The sequence below is a fragment of the Rhinopithecus bieti genome, unplaced genomic scaffold, assembly GCF_001698545.2.
Source record: "Rhinopithecus bieti isolate Rb0 unplaced genomic scaffold, ASM169854v2 scaffold_12484, whole genome shotgun sequence".
Lineage (NCBI taxonomy): Eukaryota > Metazoa > Chordata > Mammalia > Primates > Cercopithecidae > Rhinopithecus > Rhinopithecus bieti.
The window spans coordinates 818,328-828,207 of record NW_016807126.1 but is presented as its reverse complement, the minus strand read 5'-3'; the positions used below and the strand labels follow the sequence as shown (position 1 = coordinate 828,207).

The following is a 9,880-nucleotide window of genomic DNA, read 5'->3' as shown; positions in this document are numbered from 1 at the left end:
TGGCTAATTTTTTGTATTTTTAGTACAGATGGGGTTTCACTGTGTTAGCCAGGATGGTCTTGATCTCCTGACCTCATGATCCACCCACCTTGGCCTCCCAACGTGCTGGGATTACAGGCATGAGCCACCATGCCCGACCAGCAGTATAGATTTTTAAAAGGCTCTTAATATATACTATCTAAAAGAAAAATAATTTAAAGACACGAGTAGGTTAAAAATAAAAGGATGGAAAAAGATGAGCCATAGAAGCAACAGCCAAAAGAAAGCTAGAGTGACTTTACTAATAAATTTCAAGACAAACGTTCTCACTAGAGACAAAGAAGGTCATTTATGTGCTAAACGTGTCAATCCATCAGAAGATATAATCATTATAAACATACGTACCCCTGAAAACTGAATACTCAGGTGCATGAAGCAAAACTGACAGGAATGAAGGGAAAAATAAACAATTCAACAATAATAGTGCATTTTCAACACCCCACTTTCAATAATGGATAGAATACTAGTCAGATGATCCAGGAGACTCGAAACAACACTATCAACCTAATAGGCATATGCAGAATATACCACAGAACAAGAGAATACACATTCTTCTTACATGCTCATGAAATATTCTCCAGGATAGATCATATGCTCAGCCATGAAACATGTCTAAGTAAATTTAAACGAACTTGAATCACAGGAAGCATGTTTTCCAACCACAATGGAATTAAGTTAAAAAATAAATAACGGAAGGAAATTTGAGAAATTTACATATGAGTGGAAATGCAATAGCATATATTTTTTTTTCCTCATTGAACTTTTTTAATGGGTCTCAAAATTCTGTGACAAATTTTTGGTCAAGTTGTTTCCATTAAAAAGTACTGATTTTAAAAACTAATAACTTACAACTGCCACATGCAAAAAAGAAAACCAAAGTGGTCCACAAAACATTCTCCTTTCCTTCTGAAGATTTTATGATGCATTGTTATCATCAACCAGTTTTTTACTACTAAACTTAAATGGCCAATTGAAACAAACAGTTCTGAGATCTTTCTTCCACCACTGATTAAGAGTGGGGTGGCAGGTTTTAGGGATAATATTCATTTAGGCTTCTGAGCTTTCTGGGCAGACTTAGTGACCTTGCCAGCTCCAGCAGCCTTCTTGTCCACTGCTTTGATGACATCCACCGCAACTGTCTGTCTCATATCACGAACAGCAAAGTGACCCAAAGGTGGATAGTCTGAGAAGCTCTCAACACACGTGGGCTTGCCAGGAATCTTATCAACAATGGCAGCATCACCAGACTTCAAGAATTTAGGGCCATCTTCCAGCTTTTTACCAGAATGGCAATCAATCTTTTCCTTCAGCTCAGCAAACTTGCATGCAATGTGAGCTGTGTGGCAATCCAATACAGGGGCATAGCCAGCACTTATTTGGCCTGGATGGTTCAGGATAATCACCTGAGCAGTGAAGTCAGCTGCTTCCATTGGTGGGTTTTTTGCTGTCACCAGCCACATTGCCACAACGAACATTCTTGACATACACATTCATGACATTGAAGCCCACATTGACCCCAGGAAGAGCTTCACTCAAAGCTTCATGGTGCCTTTTGACAGATTTTACTTCAGTTGTAACGTTGACTGGAGCAAAGGTGACCACCATACTGGGTTTGAGAGCACCAGTCTCCACTCGGCCAACAGGAAGAGTACCAATACCACCAATTTTGTAGACATCCTGGAGAGGCAGGCAAAAGGGCTTGTCAGTTGGACGAGTTGGTGGTAGGATGCAGTCCAGAGCCTCAAGCAGCATGGTTCCACTGGCATTGCCATCCTTACGGGTGACCTTCCATCCCTTGAACCAAGGCGTGTTAGCACTTGGGTCCAGCATGTTGTCACCATTCCAACCAGAAATTGGCACAAATACTACTGTGCCAATTTTCTTAATGTAAGTGCTGACTTCCTTAACAATTTCCTCATATCTCTTCTGGCTGTAGGGTGGCTCAGTAGAATCCGTTTTGTTAACACCAACAATTAGTTGTTTCACACCCAGTGTGTAAGCCAGAAGGGCATGCTCTCGGGTCTGCCCATTCTTGGAGATGCCAGCTTCAAATTCACCAACACCAGCAGCAACAATCAGGACAGCACAGTCAGCCTGAGACATCCCTGTAATCACGTTTTTGATGAAATCTCTATGTCCTGGGGCACCAATGATAGTCACATAGTACTTGCTGGTCTCAAATTTCCACAAGGAGATATCAATGGTGATACCATGTTCACGCTCAGCTTTCAGTTTATCCAAGACCCAGGCATACTTGAAGGAGCCCTTTCCCATCTCAGCAGCCTCCTTCTCAAATTTTTCAACGGTTCTGTTGTTGATGCCACCGCATTTGTAGATCAGACGGTCAGTAGTGGTGGACTTGCCTGAATCTACGTGTCCAACGATGACAATGTTGATATGAGTCTTTTCCTTTCCCATTTTGGCTTTTACGGGTAGTTTTCACGACACCTGTGTTCTAGCAGCAAACCCGTTGTGAAAAAAAAGCTGCAACAGCATATTCTTAAATCACAATGGGTCAAAAAAAATCTCAAGGGAAATTAGAAAATATTTTGAGATTAATTAAAACAAAAACACAACATGCCAAAATTTATGGCTGCAGTGAAAGCAGTACTTAAAAGGAAATTCATACCTGATTTGTTTTTATTTTACCCATAATATATTTTTGTTCTTTCTTACTTATCAATAAAAGGAAATTAAATAAACTTTGTATATTTTACTGCATATCATTAATTTTTTTAAAAGTTGAGGCTATATTTCTCTGATTTAGTGCTTGTTATTCAGGGTAAGAGGCAAGGACGAAAACGCCCTCCCCTTATATGGAGAATAATTTAATCTTTTGTATTATATCCTTTCTGTGTAACATTAGAAATTGAGAATGTTTTCTAGTTTCTAAATTTCAATACTTATTGGTATAATACAGAATTTTGGACCACTATTAATATGTCTACATTACACATACCTTCTATTTCAAGAAATATTTTGAAAAAATGTTTTAACTCTTAATACTTACTTTTAGTACTTAACTTTAATTATTATATTTTCTGTAGTATTGAATCTGCTATGCACTGCCTCACTCATTTTTTAGGATCTCAATCCATCTTTCCTAATCTCATCTAATTTTTGAATTCTAATTTTACTCTTAATTCTTTTAAATTCCCTAATTTTTTTTTACTAGGATTTTAACTTGAAGTACTCTAAAATTTCTATACTTTCTTTTAGTAAATCAATGTTTATGGAAACATCTCCTCTAATACTAAAGTGGATTTTTATCAGTTCTGTGGCTTTTCTCTTTTGGTTCCTTCCTAGAGATGTGGTTCCATGGTCATGATCAAGGGGGAGATAAAGAGTTAGTGGGCCGGTGCAGTGCCTCACACCTGTAACCCCAGCACTTTGAGAGGGCAAGACGGGTGGATCACCTGAAGTCAGGAGTTCGAGACCAGCCTGACTAACATGGTGAAACTCCATCTCTACTAAAAATACAAAAATTAACCATACAAAAATTAGCCAGGCATGGTGGCACATGCCTGTAATCCCAGCTACTTGGGAGGCTGAGGCAGGAGAATCACTTGAACCGGGAGGTGGAGGTTGCAGTGAGCTGAGATAGCGCCATTGCACTCTAGCCTAGGCAACAAGAGCAAAACTCCGTCAAAAAGAAAAAGAAAAAAACTTATCAGTTGGCAAGAGGCCCTGTCAAGCCCAGATGGACAAGAAGCTGACACTCCCATCCCCTGTTAGATGGGCTTCTACTCCAGGGGACTCTTTCATCTGACCTTCCTGCTTGCCCTTCTCTCTGCACTAGCACTGAAGAGGTATTACAGATACCATGGAAACATCACCACTGTTTTCCCTGTAAAAGGCTCTGTTGTAGATAGGAAGTTGTCAGTCTTCGGTCACCCTCCATGTGCTCTCGATCAGCTGAAATTACTTAGTTCACAGCAGCCAGTGGTTGTTACCTTTTTGTGCAGAATTTTCCCCATGTCCCTAGAAATCTGTTTCATATGAATTATATGTCTGAGGAAACAAGAGATTCTATATTATTCCCCAACTTTGGGGTGGGATTAACATAAGTAGGAAATAATTGCAGGGTAACAGAGGAGTGGGATCAGAATCCAGGAGCCTTGGCTGTGGTACTACTTTACAATGTGAACCCAAGGGAGTCCATTTCCTTCTCCAGATTTCCATTTTGAATGTGAATTTCATTTTCCAGATTTTCATTCACCATCTCCCATTTGACAAATTCAAAACGAAAATCGAGGAAAAAAGCGCTCCGGGTTTTTATTCACATGGATCTAAGCAGTTCAGACAGAACAAACCAACAATTGAACAAAAATCTTTTCAAGTGTTTTCCCTCATCTCATTTACTCTAGCCTCTAGGGAAGACTTCAGTCAGTTGTTGGTTCGTTGTATATGAACTAGACAGATCCGTGTGAACAAAAACCCAGAACACTTTTTTCCTAGTGCTTCTGTCCTTATATGCCTCTGTGGCACCAATAGACGCCTCGGGCCAGGCCTTTGTTTCCAGCCTGTCACATAATCAAGCTTGTTATGAGTTGCCATTGGGACTTCACTACATATTTTCCAAAGTCTTTGAAGCCGTGAGTTCATTCATTTGGAGTTGCATCTCTAATTAAACTTTCAAAAGAGTCTACTGAAAAAAAGCATCCATGTATAATTGGAATTGAGCATTACTCGAAAGAGAATTCCAAGAAAGCCAGCTCAAGGGAAACACATTTTTATGCTCCACATATGGGCTTAAATTAAAGGACATGTTTCATTTTCCAAACCAGTGGAATCCATATTTTGGCTTTAGGGATACATCAATGGCTTTTCACATGCTTACACAGTTGGATGATTTCAAACAGTTGTGACAGGAGAAAGAAATTTGTAATAGAAATTCAAGTTGTAGCTGTAAATTATGACATTAAAACAGAAGTAAAACTACTTTAAAATTACGTTTTAAGCAAAACATATAGTTTAAAGTGATATTAAAGTGGCTAAAGGAATAGACAGTTGTCTCAGGAGCGCTGGGTCCTCTGGACAGCTTGTGAGTGAGGATGTGGGCACATTTCTCAGCCCCTGCAGGCATTGATGTCCACAGGGTAGGAGCAAGATTTTCCTGAAGATGTCATAGATACATTTTAAGGATCACATAGACAATATTTAAGTGAACATGTTTTGTTTTCCCTGTAGAAGGAACCAGGAGCTGCAGGCTCATCTCTTGTTTGGTCTCTGCCCAGGTTGCCTCACTCTATACCAATTTCCTTACCTGTGAATGGGGTATTGGATGAAACCATCCTTGAGCTTTTCCCACTTGAAAATCTGTGACTGTAAATCTAATCCAGGACAAAAGTCTCTTCTCCTCATTCTAAGATGAAGATATGAGTGAACAATTTTAAATTTGATTTTTATACACACGATAAGTGTCAAAGTAGCCATTTGCACTCTTAACTACACCACCCCAGCCCAAGGCAGAGGAAAAGACTTCTAGGCCTGGCAGCTCCAGCAGCCAATGTCATAGTTCACATTTCCAAATGATGCCACGAAAAGCTGGAAATCCTCATAGAAATTATGTGGTTCAATTCTTTCACTCTGCAAATGAGGAAGCTAAGATACTAAACGCAGCACAGATTTGTTCGAATTCATGTAGATGGTATGTGGGATAGCCGGGTCGACCCCGAGAATTTAAGATGCCAAACCCACCTACCACAGCCACCTCCCCTGGTACAAACGCCTGAAAAGGCCCATACAGTGGGATGCAGGTCTGATCCATATCTCTAAGCAAAAACCCTTATTCATAATGGCAAATCTCAGAGGTTCCAGGCTAGCCCTAGAGAGAAAGAGACTTGACTCCTGCCAGACACCCATACCCTCCTGGCTCAGTCCCACCCAGCATCTAGACCCAGCTTAGAAGGCACTTGATCCAAGAAGATTTCTTGACCCTAAATCTGAGATGGGTGAACTTTCATTGTGCATCAAGAATTCTTCAGTTTTCTGTACACTCAATACATAGGTGATAATGTATCTTCTTCTTTTTTTTTTTAACTCATTAGCACTAGCCACTAGACTGAACGCAAGCTCCTGGGTGGAATGGACAAAACAACTTTTAACTCCTTGCGCCACCTGCACTTACATAGTTAAGTAAACACAAGTTAAAGGATAACTGACTTTAAAATGTATCCTGAAGGACACAGGCATGGGTTGGGATGCTGGTAGAGTGGTGAGGAATGTGCTTTAGAAACACAGTTTCTAAATACTCATGTTAGGAGGCGGAGAGCCAGGGAGGGCTTCATTCCTAGAGCCATGGACTATTCCCGGAAGCCACGCTGCCACTGCCTCACTGCATTTTGGTCACCCTCATATATTCTGACATTTTGCTGAGAACCTCTCCCTGCCCCAAAACTTCAATCTCTGATAGGAATTGAGTTTATAAAACTAATTCTCAAGAAATGCATTTTGGAAAAATAGTTTGATTCACTGATTGCTTTTGGCCTCTGAGGAGCTACAGCAGACTGAGACTGTGCGTTAGTGTCCTTCTCTTTACAGGGCTGGATTCATCTTGACATTTTCAAACATTGCATGAATATGCTTCCAACCGCTTCTCGACAAGAAAGAAACTGCACCATCTACTCATCCAAGAAACGCTTTCTGAGCCCCTGGCTGCCACACAGCAGCACTGTAAAAGTGATCTGGAAAAAGTAAATGCCAATAATACTCTTCTTAGATCAATCCTTAGACAAGGGTCTGACCTAGCTTCAGACATGAAACATTCCAGACCTGGGACAGTCAGCACACACTCATGAGAGCAAAGATCAATGATTCCAGGTCCCCGTGTCTCACTGAGGTTTCACTGTTTCTTTAAAGTCGATTCAAAGTCATGAGCTGTTTTCCCTTTGCATTTCAGTTACCCTGGTGATTCATATGTTGTGCTGTACGTTAGTGTATGGAAATGTCATTGCTAATGAACCTGGAAACAAAAACAATGGAGACAGGCCAAGCTCCAGTCAGAGCTACTGCCCAGGCATTTGTAGTCGCATACGGAATAAATTCAGAAAAGGGAGCCATGGAGTTTACGTTTTGTTACTTCCTGAAAGAACTGCAAGACTGGCTCCCTGGATGGGCAGCTCTGGAGAGACCCCAGATGCCACATGCACTAAGTGTGGAACCTGCTTCTCCAGGTGTGATTCTGACTCCTAAAGATAAATAACGGATGCTGCAGCTTAGAGACACAGACTCAGAAGAATGAAGCCTCGAGAATAATTTTTGGCATTTTTTTTTTGGCAGCTTGATATATTACTACAGAAGAAATTTCCAGAAAAAAAAAAATAAAGCATAATCAAACCGGGTGGTTTGGAGTGCTCTCCAGTGAAAAATTGCAGCAGTTAGGGCTTCAGCTGACAAAGGCAGTATAAAACGTTCCTGCTATTGGTAGCAGGTAGAACCTTATGAAAGCAAGATTGTGATTCTGTTTGTTTCCTTGTTGCACCAGGGAAAACTAGGGAATATCCATTATTAGTGAAAAATCGTTTTGATGCTGCATTTCAATTGGCTTTGAAGTCAATTAAATTTCTTAGACCAAAATGATCAACCAATCTCGTAAATTGTGTGCATGAATGTGTGTGTATAGCCCATCGAATCAATCAAAGACACAAAATTATCTGCCCAAAATAGCATGGGAAACGGGCCTTCACTGACAGCAAGCACATTGGTGACACAGACAGTTCAACCGTCCTTGTCTTTGGTCTCTGAGCTGGTTGATGGCCAGTGGAGAGGCAGTCACTCCAGTAACAAGAGAAGAACATTGCGTTGCAAGGCCAGGACAGCATTGCCAACTCTCCCCTACTCTTTCCTCTATCTGCAAAAGGGCCTTGCTCAATTGCATCCAGAGACTTTATAAACTAAACTTTATAAACTACACATAAATTGTATTTGATATAGTATTTTATAACCAGGTAAAATCTTATTTATGCAAGTTTTATTCATTCATTCATCCCATCGTCATCTAAAGAAAACTTCCTCTGAGCCACTGCTGTACTAGAGGCTGAGGAAGAGATAACCAAACATGGGTCCTTATTCTGCTTCAACAAATGTTTTATTTAAAAAACCCCTAATGTGATATCTGTCCATGTGTGTGTATATGTATACAGAAATGCAATATCTCCATATCTATATATAGCTACACACACATACACATGCAAGCCAAACCTGAGAATAAAAATTTCACTCTTATTCTACTGTTTCAGATATTCCCCCATCCTACCTGCACCCCCCACAGGATTCTGCTCTGCTGATGAAGTTCTTTGGTGAAACAGTTTGAGAATTGACATCCACAATCTGTTCATTGAGAGCAATTTTCTGCTCAGCAAAGCCTATCTTGCAGGATCTCTGGTCGACAACATGCTCAAATAGAAATGATCTTCCTTTCACTAATAACAAACCAGATCTACTATTTCCACAAGAAGTATTTTTCCCACCTTAAAAGCATCTGATCTGTTTGACAGGAGTGTGGGGTCTTCAGTTGAATGAAGGTGCATCAAATAACCTAAGGGCATGAAGGTTTTACTTATTTTATTAATAACCAACTAATTATGTCAAACTTTCCTTGTAGCAGATGTTTATAAAGTCCAAAGATGTGTGATTCAAAAGCAACTCATGACAATCTATTAGAACTTTTCTCACGCATTATTATTCAAACTTATGATTATAATAAAACAATTGAGTAATTTTAACAGTCAGATGGTTTTTTAAAATTATTCTATATGGACTTAGAAATGCCTTCTGAAGCATTTTTGCAAAAGGAACAAAATGCTACACATTGCCAAAGTAGCAAAATTAAAACAGAAAACAAAAAGAAAATAAGTTTGTGATGCAGATTTGTGATAAACGTTTGATGTAAAAAAGCTCTCACAAATCAAGAAGGGAAAGATAACTGTCCTAGCAGAATCACAGGCGACGTGTAGAAATAGGCTGTCCACATGGCCAGCACACATTGGAGAAATTGAGGCCCACTTATTATCAAAGATGCACATAAAAATGAAATATTTTTTATTTAGCTAAGCAAATTGGTATAGAGTGAAAAGGAATCAAGTCTAACATATGAAAACAAAATGCATTCTCAGATACTATGTGTTTAAAGGGACACAAATTGGCACAGGCTTTCTGGGTGGACATTTGTTAATGCAGCATCTAGAACCTTAAATTCAAGTGTACTTTTTCATTGCAAATTTACATTTTTGGAAGTTTTCCTAAAGATATATTCAGAAGTGTTCATAAAAGTACAGCAGTACATTTAGGCAAAATTTACTATTTATAATTTCAATAGAAAAAAATTACAACATAAATTTTCCAAATGAAAAAGCAATGTTAAATTATGATATGGTAAGCATCAAAGTAGCAGATACGCATTCTCAGTCTATGAATGCATGTACAAAAATATGCACACACATCAGGGGGTGCATGAATCCTCGAGTGTCTGTTCAGTCCCCAAATCCCAAAAATATTTATCGACTTTGAAAGAAGTATATAATATATTGCTAAATAAAAAATAAAATCAAGTTAAAAAAGAATATGTTGGCATGATACAAGTTCATAAAATACCTATATCTATATAAGTGTGTGCAGAAAATTTCAGTGGCAGATTCCTAAGAACCCAGCTCAAGCTGTTGTATAAAACAGAGACTCTTAGGGCATCAACCACAAGTCCAAAGGCATGAGTGGATTGAGAACTGTTGGTCCAGGAACTCAAGAGATTTTTAAAGATTCCGGTTTTGGTAACTTCCAGCCTTGCTGCACATAATGTCAGACTCATCGCTAGATACCAAACAAGTTGTAGAATTCCCAGTGT

At 39.4% G+C, this 9,880-nt stretch overlaps 1 pseudogene across 1 annotated transcript; it reads right to left on the bottom strand.

Annotated features, from left to right (window-relative positions):
• Positions 1 to 790: 790 nt before the first annotated feature.
• On the bottom strand, positions 791 to 2,457 carry LOC108534797 (elongation factor 1-alpha 1 pseudogene; annotated as a pseudogene). Its single transcript, XR_001887037.1, has one exon. The product of XR_001887037.1 is annotated as an elongation factor 1-alpha 1 pseudogene (transcript).
• Positions 2,458 to 9,880: the final 7,423 nt, after the last annotated feature.